Genomic DNA, 13,917 nt, shown 5'->3' on the forward strand with positions numbered 1-13,917 from the left:
CATGGGAAACAAAGAGCATCCCGAGGAAGGGGCTGTTTTCTTTCCAGCCCAGGAAAGCAGCCAAACCCCAGCACATGCCCGTTCCCAGGCCTTGGCCCCAGCAGCACAGCGGGCTGGTGGCCTTGGGACACGAGGTTTGTTCCCATCCGGCTCGCCCAAGGCTGCGAGCCCGGCAAGGACAGGCAGGGTGGGAGCAGGCGAGGAGCATGCCGCTCGGATGGGCTCCGGGAGTCCCCGAGGCCGGAGCACGGCCACCAGCCATCGCCACTTGGAGGGGTCCCCGTGCGATTCGTAACGCAGGGGGAAACGGGCAGGAGGTGGAAGAGGAAGGGTGCGACTGGGAAGCATTTTAGGATGGGGCTGTGCACGCGTGAGCGACAGAAGCAGCATGTGTGTGTATGAGCAGTGTGCTCAGCAGTCTGGCTCTCGTTCTGGCAAAAGTGCTTGTGCGGTAGGAATAAACACGCCGAGGACACATCCAAGCCAGTGCAAACAGCCCCTGACCGAGCCGCTCTCTCCCAATGCTCTGTTTTCTTTCTCTGCTTTTCCTCTCCTCTCTTAACCCCTTCGGGAGCCTGGGGGACCAGCACCAGCAGCCCTGGGAGCTGCTGGAGCCAAATCCCCGGGGGTCTGGCTGCGAGGAAGGGCTGTCCCTGCGAGGGGACACCGATGGGGAGCCTGGCTGCCCCTGGGCATGGGGCTGCCTCTCCAGGCTGTCTCTGCCACCAGCGAGCCCCCCACGGGTTGCTGCTCTCCCTCTTCTTTCCCCTCCTCATCTCTCCCCTCCAGCACGGCCCCGCAGCAGCTCATCCTCTCCCCAACAGCTCCGGGCGGTCCTGGGGAAAAGGGCTGCTCCCCCCAATCAAATTCCCAGCCCACTCCAGCCAAGGGAATGCTGGATGCTGGCAGGGAGGCATCCTGTCCCGGGCAGGACCGAGGAGCCCCCGTCACAGGGAAAACATGCCAGGGGTCTCAGGGAAGCCCACCTCCACCCTCCGCTCTGCCCGGAGGCCCCTCAGTCCCGGAGTTTGTCGATGGTCATGCCAGAGGAGCGTGTCCTGCGACACTGCTCTGCCCCTGCAGGCACCAAAAGCCATCCCTGGCCAGCATCCCTCTGGGATGGCTACCGAGCCCAGGGCAACTCCGGTGAGCCCAAGGATGCTCGTACTCACCACACTAACCTCTTTCCTCTTCCCTTTTCTCCCGTGGGGAAGCAAAGCTCTCTGGTTTCCATGTGCTCCAGCCAAGCCCGGGGGGTCAAGCCCCCGCTCCCCCCGCCATGCCTGGACCCCAGGGTCCTGGCTGGGAGCTGGGGGCCAGCAGCGCCCAGGTCTCCTCGCCTGCTCTTCTCCAGCCGCGCCGCGCAGGGCAGGGTGAACGGGGGGGGAGAGGGGCGGGAGGAGGGGAGTGGGGAAATGAAACTTTAATAGCACAGAGCCCCTTTTGTTTCCCAGCATATGGGATATTTCATACATGCTGAAGGCATTAACCACCTATATGCTTCAAGCGCTCACAGCGGCTGGGAGCGTGGCCCCGCGCTCAGCTCCGGGGCATGGTGTCTGTCCCTGGGGGCTGGAGGCAGCAGCAAGCAGCCCCTCTTCCCCAGCACCCCTCCTTGTGGGGGGGGGGACACCCCTAATTACAGCCTGGCAAACTGCTTGGCTTCCCAAGGGTCACCCCCCTGCATGATTTTGTCCCTCCAAAAGAGCAGCCAACCCCTGAATTCAAGGCCAGGGAAGGGGTGTCCCTGTTTTTGGGACATGCTGTATGTCCCTGCCGTGAAGTGCGGGGAACCAGACCTGCCATCCCTGGGGGTCTGAGACCCCAAACAGCCCTCCCATCCTGGGGACACGGCAGAGCCCCACAGTCCTGCAGAGCTGTGACTAATGGTGGCAGAGAGGTGCTGAGGAGGGGTGATGGCATGTGTCCTCCCTGCCTGCACCCCAAGGACAAGAGATCATCCCCGGGAGCAGCAAGCAGGCAAGGTGCTGGCAGGGGAGGGCTGGAAAATATCCTCATGTTGTTCACCCGTTTCCCCCCTCCATCTCCCTCGGTTGCACCTGGGGACAGACCATGGTGCCTGTAAAATAGGTGACACCACTTTTGCAAGCAGGGAAGGGACACCTCCAGGTCCCTAGCACAGAGTGTGGCTGTCACTACTCCCTGCAGATCCCACTGGCCACCTCAACATGGGACGGGGGCATCCAGGGTCCCTTATTCCCTCCCTTATTCCCATAGAAGAGATGTTGGCTTTGACCTGGGCAGGAGAGGACATCAGCTGGTGGCAAACCTCCAAGCAGGGTTTGAGATGGAGGCGACCACTGAGGTACTCTGTTTTCTCCAAATTGGGTGGACCCCTCAGCACTGGGGCTCTTCAGCCAAGCCCACCCCCTGCTCCAGTACCTCCAGGGGTTCCCAAAGTGGGTTCCCCTTCCCCAGCCCTCATGTTTTCAGCTGGCCGGGGTGGGGAAGGCATCAGCCCAGCTTGGCCGGGGTGAAGGGACACGTTGTCCATCCCACGGGTCCGCAGCTCGGGCTGTCCTCGAGCCCACAGCCCCACGCTATGCAGGGTGCCCGGTAAATCAGTACTTTGTCCGGTGTTTATCCAGTCACACTCTAATTTGAAATAAAAAACGCAGCCAGTAAAAGGCCTTTATAGGTCTTCAGAGCTCGTAAACCTGCAGCGCCAGCAGACGGGGGCCAGCTGATTGGGGGCCGCTAGGAAAATTTATTGCAGATTTTGGTAAGTTAAACATTACAGCTCTGTGAGCCCCGGGACTGGTTTGCTGAGCAGCTCCCAGCGGTAGGGACGGAACAAGGGATGCTTTATTGGGGGAGGGAAGGCGAGGGCTTGCAGGTCTCACCCAGACCCACAGTTAACATCAACCCAGTTTTAGAGCAGCTCGTTTTTAAGGCAAGGAAGGCTTTGCACAGCCTGGACCCATCCTCGTGCCAGGGCTTCTGGACACGAGGCTGCATCGCCCTGGAATGCAGGCAGTCCTCATGAGCATCCCCGGGGTGATGGTGAGAGGAACTGTGCCAGCATCTCCTCATGCCACAGCCCCCGGCTCGGTGGGCGACCTTGGGGCGAGCTCTGTCGCGGGGCAGGAAGAGCCGGGACGGGGCGGCCGAGCTTGTCGTGGGAGTCAGGAGAATTTGGAGAGAATGAGAGGAAGCAGCCGGGGTGGGGAGCATGAGAGGGAAGGCGGGTAGCGGGAGGGAAGGCATTTTTTCCTTGCCAGTGTCTTGGCTGCTTTGGTGTGAACTGCTATAAATTTGCTCCTTATCTCTCAGACCATTTAATGTTTTCATGAAAAGAAAATAGTCTGCAGGAAAAATAACCCGCTGATAAAATATCCCTTTGGCGTTGAGAGGAATGTTAAACGTCTCTAATCAGTGGGGTCCGGGGCTCGGGGCGCTCCCAGGGCTGGCGGGGAGCTGGGAAGTTGTGGAGAAGGGGCAATGCCTGAAGCAGGCTGGCCCAGTGCCCTCCTGGGTCAGGGGGTGTCGGCATCGGCACCCCTGGGTGCCGCTTGTGCCGTGAGAGGGGATGGGGAGAGCTGCACGGGGGATGCGCTGGCCAGTGTAAGATAGCAGGGGCTACAGCTGGGACGGCTGCAGCCATGCCGCCCCGCAGGCTCCGACACCTCACCAGGGACAAATTAAACCAAATACTGCCAGAAAGAATAAAAAGTGGGAATCTGAGGGGTAAATTCCATGGGAATGGGGATAGGGATCCAAATCCTTCTTGGCTGCTGCCCAGGGACAGGCAGGGCAATGGGCTGTGCCAGGGACCCACACATGGCTTAGCACCTCCGGCACCTGCAGCCCTTGCCCGCGCCCGTACCCGTGGAAAGGCTGGGGTAGAGCCCTGAAAGCCCTGCATGGCTGGAAGCATCCTTCCCTCGGAGAGCTGGCCCACGACAAGCTGCTCTTTTGATTTACAGTTGCAAAAGCGAATCCTGCGGGAGCTTCCCACCGCACAACCGTGTTGTCATGCCAGGTCGGGCACGGTGGCACGAATGACCCTTGGAGCATCCCCCCTGCCCCCGTGCTAATCATTCCCTTGCTCCCGCTGAAGACTGGGATGCAGTGCTGGGGCCACCAGCTCGTGGTCCCCGGGCACAAGCATCCCTCGCTGCAGGATCAGGCACTGTTTGGTTGCACTCCTGTAACATTTCGGCACTGAGCTACCTCCACGAGGTTTCTTCCTTCCTCCAAACGCTGTGCAATGCGACTGCCGTTGTCCTACATGCTGGTGCATCCCCGGCTGGGAACATCCCCGAAGCTCGGCTCTCTGAAGGCCATCCATCCCCGCCTGGCAGCCTGAGGCCGGCAGAGCCATGGCACGGGGACATGTGAGCCTCCGAGGCACAGCTTTGCACCCAGGCTGAAAAACAAACAAGCAAGCAAAAAATGTGACTGCAAAGGGGATTTTTCAGGGTGGGAAGGAACGGTTAGTGCTGATTTTTTCCCTTCTCTTTTTTTCCCCCTGTGGTGACGTTTAATTTTATATTCCAAGAGATCAGAAAAGCTATTTCAAATGAAAAATCAAACCCTTCTGTTTCAACACACTTCCCAGCCCAACGTCCTCACGCACCAACACACCCACATACCAGCTTTCCTCCCAAACACAGCCCTGGTCCAGCCGAGCCCGTTTCCAGGCAGCGTTTCTCCTTGGCCAGCCCCATATCTGAGCATCCCGCCTCCCCTGCCAGCCCTGCTCCCGACCCCATCCCGCCATCCACATCCCTTCTCCGCAGGCAAACACATTTTCTTGCACATCCATCACGTGGAAATAGGATGTGCATTTCGGTGCCAAAACACGCACGGACGGCCGCGCCAGCGACGCCTGTATGGCTGCACAGAGCTGCTTGTGTTTTGGTGGGTCGCACAGTTGACTTTTGTGGGAAGGTTTTGGCTCTACCTGGCATGGCGGGGAGGGGCTGGGAGCTGGCACTTGCCATCGACACCGACCTGCCGAAATTGGTGTTGTGCCAGGTGTCTCGCTCTTTGCTTTAACGGCTGTTTATGTGCCCGCTCTCGCCTTTCCACGGGGCGTTTTTGTGCATTTCAGAGCCAAAAAAAAAAATATTTTGCAAAGTTGAGGGTTGCTTGGCTTGCGGGGTGGACTGGCAGCACCACTGCCATCGTGGTGGCATCACGGGATGAGGACGGTGGCCGTGCATCGGCCCTGGGCACCCAGCATCCTCCTGCCAACGCGTGTGGGCAACCTGGGACTGGGGGCACGAGGATCCCAAGGTCTCGCCCCTGCAAAGCTCCCGGCGGCAGCTCCCCGGGGGCTCCGGCGCAGCCCCGCCGCCGCCGCTTTTCCTGCCCTCTGGAAGAACCCCCCATCCCGCCGCCGTCTGCCTCTGACGCGGGCGGCTTCGTTTCCAGACGGGCCGTGCTCCCCCTGAGCCCACGCTGAAAGAAAGCCCCTTTGTTCAGCTTGGCAAACGGGGCCCATGCTGCTGGCTGACCCCACTGCCCCGCACCAACCTCCGCCACCCAAAAACACAGTCCCCGCTGTCCCACGGGACAGGGCGTGCGTAGGGACGGGGACGGGGCAGCCCCCAACACTGCCTCTTGGGTCAGGATCAGTGCCCGGGGATGCTGGTATGAGTTGCAGAGGGTGCACGGGTATGGAGCAGCTCTGTCCTGCCAGGAGGGACAGACGGATGGAAGGATGCTCTACAACTAAATCTCTCATCTCGTGGTTGTTTGAGATGGGCAGACCATCACTGGGAAACACAGGAGCCACCGAGCTTGCCAGGGTGGGACGGGGGAGCGGGGATGGCGCTGAACAAGCTGCTGCTAATGAGAAGCAGGTGGAGAGCCCAGCGTCGCCTCCCCGCTCCCCTCTCACCTCTCGGGGTCAGCTTGTATTTTCTTAAGTCCTGATTGCCGAGAAATTGGAGGCTTGTGTGCCAGTGAGGTCTGGTTAGCTAACGGCTGGCCCGGGGCAGAGAGCCCTGATGCCAGCGAGCTGGATTATGGGCTCCAAAGCAAAGGGAGCCTGATGGGAGCTGGGTTTAAGGTTTGGAAAGGACTTGGAGGGGACTCTGGCACCTCACACCCAGGCTGAGCGGGGCACAGGACCCGTGGGATGCTCCCCGCCCCGATCCTGCTTCGGCGGGAGTACCCCGGGTGCGCCAGGTTGGGAATGGCAGCAGCCCATCCGACGGTGCTCGGCTCAGCCCCGGTTTTCACGCGGGAGATGAGGAACCCCGAGCTGCCGAGCCGGGGAGGAAACTAGAGCAGAAAAATGCGATAAACAGCTGTAAAGCCCAGCCCTGGCTCTGCACTGCTCCCGCCGTCGTGGGTCGGCCCCTCAGACTGTTTATGGAAAGCCCAGTTTGCCGAGAAATCCATCTCCCGTTTCCTGTTGATCGCTGGAAGCCAAGGTCCGCGCTCAGCCAAGGGCTGCCGCTGCCCGCGCACGTCTCTCAGTAACACGGAGGAAGGGCTGAGCCCAGGTCAGCTCGCCCGGGCATCCCAGGGGATGGGGGGGCAACAGTCCCAAGGGGCTGCGGGCTGTATTCCCCCGGGAGATCAAAGCTCTCGGGTGAGACGGGGCATGCCCAGCCCCTCTCGGACCCCTGGGCACGGAGGGGTCGGGTACTTTCCCCGATGCTGCTGCGAGGGGGTGCGGGTGGGATGCTCGCACCCACCCGCAGAGATCCGGGACCGGTAACGTCCACCCACTTCCAGCAACAACCCCTTCAGTCCTTGGTGCGTGTAAGTGTGCACCAAACCCTTCCGAGCCCTCCAGCTGGGGACAAGCGATGCGTCCCTCCCTTCACTCCCTCCCTGCTTCTCCCTCCCTGTTCTGACCCCGCTCGCTGCCTAAATCAAGCCCCGGCGGGTGCGGAGGGAGCCCGCCGCTCTGCGTAAACTTGCTCAAGGCCAGCACCATTGTTGCTGAAGTTGTGCCGGGTGGGAGCAGAGCCAAGCAGGGCCGGAGCCACGGATGCGGCCGCTGTCGACTATCTGAGTCATCAGCCCGGAGGAGCCGAGCGAGGGAGAGCCGGGTGCTGACCTGAAATCCAGCTGATTTTTTTTTCTCTGAATCAGGGCAGGGAGGAAGGGAAAAAGGCTGAGGGAAGGGGGAAGAAATGAGTGGGGTTCGGCTGCTCAAATCTCCCCTCTTTCCAGCTGCTCTGGAGGGAGATGGGGCCAAGGCAGTAGCCAGGGTGATGGAAAGGGGCTGCGGAGAGCCGTGATGGGGATGGTCACACCAGGGCCTGTAAGGAGAGGGAAGGGGCTTAGAAATGCCGGGGGATTGCATGCCCACACTCTTGCAGTGCTCGTCCCAGCTAATGCTCGGAGGAGGAGAAAGAAGGAAAAGAAACAGCGAGAGCTTCCTACACCCTGTGCCAGGTCCCCTCCCTGGGCTGCGGTCCCCATCAAGGCGGGGATGGGGATGCTCGCCCGGCACACGCCTCGTCCAGCTCCGAGCGTGTGGCCAGATCTGAGACATCCCCCCAGGAACCATCCCGTCCCAGCAACCCTGGGGATGGGCAGAGCTGGGGGGGGGGGGGCATGAGGTTAGATCTGGTTCCTGCTGGCTGAGGAGGGGTGAAAAATCCCGAAAAATTACCTCTGAGCGGTCAAATGGGTAAAACGAGCCCACCCCACAGCTAGCCAAGGCTGACGCTCCTCCTCCTCTCTCTTTCGCCCTCCCCCAGGCTCTCCCCCACCCCGTGGCAATGCTGCCTTCCCCGAGTCCCTCAGTAATAGAATAACCCCAAAGGCTCTCAGAGCGGGGCTGTGTGGGTGGGAAGTCGAGCCCCTTCCGTGCAGCCCCCTCCCCAAACCCCAGCAGCAATCACTGTAGTGGGAAATCCCATCTCTAGCCCTTCAATGGGGCTTCACAGACCCCCCCCAGCAACCCCAGTACCCGAGCCAAGAGAGGACACCCACCCCCAGACCCCCCCCAGTCCCTGCCCCCCCCGGCTGCTCCCCACGAGCGGGGAGGGGTCCATCAGCCCAGCCGGGAAGCAGGGGGGGACCATCACCCATGTGGTCACCAGCTGCTTGGAAATCTTTCCCTGGCTCCGGGTCATAAGTACAGATTTTTATAATTATTAGCCTTAGTAATTTACCGTAAAATATTTATTCTGGCTCATTCCGAGGCGTTTGATTCGTGTTGGGTCCGTATGGCTTTTGGGGGGGGGGTTGCACAGGGAGGCACATGGCTGTGCAGGGCTGGATGCTCTGCTCCCATCCTGTATAAATATCCATGTGGATGTGTGTGGCCCAGGGCAGAGACCCCGGCGGCAGCCTGGAGTGGGGTTCCAGCTCGCCGTGCCGCTCCTCACGCCCTCCCCACTGCAAACACCCCCCCCCCCCCCCCCCAAAGGCCTCCATGCACCCACGGACTGCACCCACCTCCACGCTGCGGGGGTCCCTCCCAGCCCACCCTGGCGGACGGGACCCCGTGCCAGCGCCGGAGCCGTCCCTGAGGACAGGCTGCTCACCTGCATGGGGGTGCACAGCCGGGGCCCCCACCTCGGGGACATCTACTGCAAGAGCCGGCAGGTCTCAGCTCCGGCGGCGATAGTGCCGCACGCTCCGGCACACCAGCCAGAGCCGGTGGCTGTGAATCCATGTCAAGGAGGAGCTCAGCAACTGCTCTTCCAGTGCTGCCAAAATAAGGGGGGAGATGCTGTCCCCCCCCTTGTCCCTGCCAGGCCTGGAGCAGCACCGTGGCAGGGGCAGGAGGTGCCCGGGCTGTGCCGGCCGGTGAGCCGGCTGCAGGCAGGGGTGTCCCTGCTCTCACCCTCCTTTTTGCTAGGGCTGAGGGTGAGCCGGAGGTTTTTGGGATCTGTGAGCAGCTGTGAGCTGGATGCCCGGACCTCTCCCCGGCACAACATCTGGAGGGGGGGCAGGGAGCCAGCCCGGCTCTCAAGGCTGGCGGCAGCGGCGTCCTCCCGCTCGGCTCGCTGGTCCCGCCGTCAGCCCCGGCGGGCAGGATGGTCAGTGGGTGTCGCGGGGGAGCGTGTGTGTCTGTGGCAGTGGCATTGCACGTGGACAGGCTGGCCGTGGCACTGCTGTCCGGCCGCACAGCACCCGTGTGGCCGCCAGCGCTGTGGGACACGGGGTAGGGGAGGATGGAGGGATGGTGGGGAGAAAGCATCCTGGCAAACCCGGGTGAGGGTGGGTGGATGAAGGTCGCGGGGGGGCGGGGAACGAGGAGCCGGAGGGTCCCGGGGGTGACTGCGGCGAGTCCAGCACGCCTGGGTGGTCGGCAGGACTGGGCTGCTCACGCCTGCCTGCGGAAAAAGGGCTGGGAAAATGGGGGCTGAGGTGGGTTCTCCGCCGCACTGAGCCCCCCCGTGCAAGGTGGGGAAGATGGTCCTGAGCACCCTTCCCCGCCTGCCCCGGTGCTGGGATCCACGTCACGGCTCTCCAAGCCTCAGTGGCTCCAGCAGCGGCGGCCCCCACGGTGCGCAGGGAGGACCAGCGGTGAAACTCAACCCAGATGTGCAACAGCAGGAAACCCTTTAACATTTCCCTCCTTTGTACCTAGAGCTGGAAAGCCCCTCTTGCAGCCCTCGCTCCTGAGTTTCTCCTCTCTTGCTTCCCAAGTGCCCTGCAAAGGTGCCGCAGATGTTGTCCTGGGGAGGGACTAGGACAGGGACTTGCTGGGATGTTCCAGCAGCACTGAAGTTTTTGGGGAAGGCAGCATCCCTGCCTGACGCCAGCGGGCAAGGGAGAGGTGAGCAGCCCACGGTGAGCAGCATCCCGAAAGCAAGCTTTTCCCTAGCAAACAAACAGCCTTGAGTTCCCCACAGGGCTTAAAAAAAGGAGGAAAAGTATTAAAATGGTTGAAACCTATATATTATGTGGGTTGAGTTACACCTCCACAGCAGTGCCAGCCCCTCGGTGGTGGGAATGTGCTGGTACCGATACAATTTTTGTCACTCCCTGAGCCCAGAGAAGTTATATCTGCATTTACGTGGCTAGAAGCTGGGTTTGCTGAATGAAAAGCTGCCAGAACAGCTAAAGCCATCTGCATCTTGTCGCCTTTTGCACACCCTCAGCGTCTGGAGCCTCATTTAATGTCTGCCTTTGCTTTTCTCCGGGGCTCAGCATCACCTCACAGCCCTTCCTCATCTCAAAGCTGCCCCGAGCCTCCAGATCCAGTCTCGCTCCGCCTGCCTCCCAGCTGTCCCCTGCATTATTAAACCAGAACCACCTTATCAGCCACTATCTTTTTCCACTGGTGCAAAACCCGCCTCGTTCTAGCTTGGCCAGCTGGCAGCACTTGCATTAGGAGCCAGAAGACATTGGGACACCCCTTCGGTGCTGACCCCACCAACTCCGGCTGTGAGAAAGCCACCGAGCGCTGGGTCCCTGGGGAGTCCTGTGCCTTGGGGGAGCTGGAGCTGCCCCCCAGTTCATCCCCCCCGCCCCTGCACAGGGAAAATTCACCGCTTCCCTGTCCCAAGACCCCCGGGAAGCAGCCCCAGCCCCCCCTGGGCTCAGAGCCGCTCCGACACCTGGTTTTAATAATAAATGGCGCAGGAAGGGACAAAGGCTCCTTGCAGGAGGGCGGCGGGATGCAGGATGGCAGGGGGGGCCGGCAGGTGGGGAGGGAGCGGGGATGTGGGGCTGGGATGAGGGGGATGCTAAGGGGGGGCATCAGCCCAGGAGCTTTGTGGGGCTGGAGGGGTCCGGCTCCCAGCGGTGCTCCACGGGGTTACAGCCCCGAGCTGCCCATCACGACGTCTCCTCTTTAAAACAAATACCACTCGCAGAACTGGGTTAACTACAGCCACCGGAAAGCTGGGATTAATGGAAATTGGTTATAAAACAATTTTCCCGGATGGAAGAAACATCTTTTTGTCATCTGTCCTTTGACGTTTCAAGTCTATTTTACATCTCCAGCATTTTCTGATTTAGGCTGTGACATTTAAATGGGCGATTCATATTTACAATCTTAGCCTTCATAAATATCTTACATATAAATGTCTTCTAACGTACGGGAGACATTCTATAGATTTGTATCTTCCAAAGAAGACCTCTCTGTGTTTACAGGAAAATACATGACTTTTTTACAGAAAGATTTTTATAGGCTTTGTAATCTAGGGGCGGATGAACATATAATAAAAATACACTGATATTTTTCAGACACCAGAGTTTAGCATTATTTTATCGCAAAGTGTAAATACGTCTCTTCGAAATCGCGAGAAGCATTAGAAGAAATATTTTGCATGGCTTTTATTCAAGGACTTGGTGACTTGCACTGTCTCCTCCCAGCCTCGGCATTGTCCCCGCTCCGATCACAGGTCCCACGACAAGGATGCGGTAAGCGCCAGGGCTGGAGAGCCAAGGTCACGTCCCAGCAGCTGCAGGGGTCATGCAAAGCGAAACGGCTCTCTGGTGGGGCTGTCCCCTCCCAGCACTGCCGGGTGACACTGCGTGGGGTCTCGGGAGGCTTTTGGCTGTCCCTAATCTGATCTTCCATGAGGGTCCCATCATCCCAGCAGGAGCCTGACCGCAGCCGGAGCCCCATCAGCAGCACCTCTGCCACCTCCCCGTCCACGCGGGTCCCGCTGTGTCACACCCCCACCCATCTCCAGGACAATATCCCGCAGGAGGAGGTCCCCAGCCTGGAGGAAAGGGGCTGTGGAAGAAGACAAAGCCATCGCCGCTTTCGCAATTCTGCTGCGGTGTGAAATATTTGCGTCATCTGGTTTTAACCTCCAGCCATCTGGTCTGGGGATGCCTTTCTCGGGGGAGCAAAGGGCTCCACCGCGGTCCGTGATCTTTGTTATTCATAGGGTGCAAACCCACCCTTGCCTTTCCTTGTGAGAGAGCAGTTTCCATGGTCCTTCCTGACTCCCTCGCTAGGTTTTCAGAGCCGAGGTTTTGGACAGGTTAGCGCTCACTGGACTCGGCCCCTTTCATGTACCTCTTTGGAAGAGCAGAAATAGGAGGTGGTTAGCTTGGTAGGGAGGGTCACAGCGAGATTTCCCCAACATAAAACCACAGTATAGATATTTTTTGATTGAAATAATTCTGATTTCTACTAAGTCTCATTGTAAAACTTGATTTAAATGTCGAGCTTCAGCAGGCTGTAAAGGCTGGACGCAGCACAGAGTGCTTGGAGGAAGAACCCATCCCACCTGAAAACTGCCAAGCACCTCCACCTCCACCCGCTTTGGGAAGCCAACACAGGAGATGACAGCTTTCAAGTCACCCAGAGGTTTCTTTCCTTGTCCCGCCACCCACTCTTCTCCCCAGGCGATGGAAGGCATGACATCCCCCCGCGGGGGTTTGCATCCCACATGCCCCCAGCACCCACATGGAGCCGGGGCAGCGCCGGCAGCGGGACAGGAGGAGCCGTCCAGGGAATACATGTACCCCAACTGCCGGCACTGCCACCTCGTTCCTTGGCTGGACACACTGTGAAATCCCCCTCCATCCCCTCCTTCCCAGGGCTGGCCAAGCAATGGGGGTTTTAAATCAAGCGAGGCTGTGAAACTGGGAACTTCACTCCAGTCCCTCCTTTCAGGAGTGGGCTGTTAATGCCTACCCTGCCCAGGGCTGTGCCGTGCGTGGCTGAGCCGCCGTCTCTAGCAGCAGATGGAGCTGCGGGGGGAGCAGAGGCCTGTAAATCATCTGCCCTTCCAGGTTATAATCCCCTCCAAGTGATCCCAGCAGGAATTCAGGAATCTCTCAGCTTTTCCCTCTTCCTGCAGTTCCCAACCCCCAGACCCGCCTGGAGGAGCTCTGGGAGCACAGCGCTGTGCCTCCAGCCCTCCTGCCAAAATCCCCGTCCTGCTGAGACCCGTGCGGCGCACGGCACGGCCGCCGGCACAGCGGCTCGGACCTCACGGTCCCTGGGGAGGTCAGGGGCCCGGTGTCAATGCTGGTGCGGGTGGCTCTGCGGGGCTGTGGGGTGACGGGGCATCACGCACCGGCTGCATGGGGGAGCAGGACCATCAGCCACCCCACTGCGCTGGGGGGCACCTGGGGGGAGGATCCGGCCCCTGTCCTGTGCAGCTCTGCTGGGGACAGGGAGAGGGACCACAGGCTACCTGCATTCATCACCACATCCCGATAACGAGTTACCCCATTGCCTATGGCCAGCACCCCCAGCCCTGTGCCCAGCCAGGCGAGCCCTGCACCCTGCTGCCCGCATCCCTCCCTGCCCGCATCCCTCCCTGCCCGCATCCCTCCCTGCCTGCCCGGCGGGCTGTGGCGTGCCCAGCATTGCCCAGTCCCATGCAAACAGCAGCCCGGGCACTGCTGGGCTCCAAGTCTCTTCTGCAGTGGGGATTCACCAGCACATCCCCAGGCAGCCGGGAAGGATGCAGGACGTGCTGGGGCATGGACATGGGATGTGTCAGGACATGGATTCGGGATGTGTCAAGGCACGGCAGCAGGATGAATCAAGGTGCAGAGAGCAGCCTCTGGGGCTGGACCAAACCCCGCAGTGGCTCATCACGGGCAGCAAAGCCAGCCCTCACCACGGCCACCACGATCCTGCCCGCGGGCTGGGCGTGCGGAGGGCTTGGAGCAGCCTGGGGCTCAGCCCTACGACCTCCGGGACCCCCAGGAGGCTGCTGCCTCGCACCCGCTACCCCACGCAGCCCCCAGGGGCTCAGAGCCAGGCAGGGGCTGCCTTGGGGTCTCCAAAGAGAGTTGTCAGGATGAGGCCGCAGCAGGGACAGCCTCGGCAGCCCCTGGCCACAGAGGGGGAGCAGCCCAGGGGCGCGGAGGGTTTGAGCCCCGAGCAGGGATGCTGGCTGGGGCTCCCGCTCCCCTGGGGGACCTGCCAGCCGCAGCCGCCCAGCCCCTGGCCCTTGCCCAGTCCGGCACAGATTTTGCCGAGTTTGCACATTTTTGGCAGAGACAGAAGCTAGAAAACATCATCGATGCCAAGGGGGGCCAAAGGCGAGG

This window comes from Aquila chrysaetos, chromosome 22, assembly GCF_900496995.4.
Source record: "Aquila chrysaetos chrysaetos chromosome 22, bAquChr1.4, whole genome shotgun sequence".
NCBI classification, from domain to species: Eukaryota; Metazoa; Chordata; class Aves; order Accipitriformes; family Accipitridae; genus Aquila; species Aquila chrysaetos.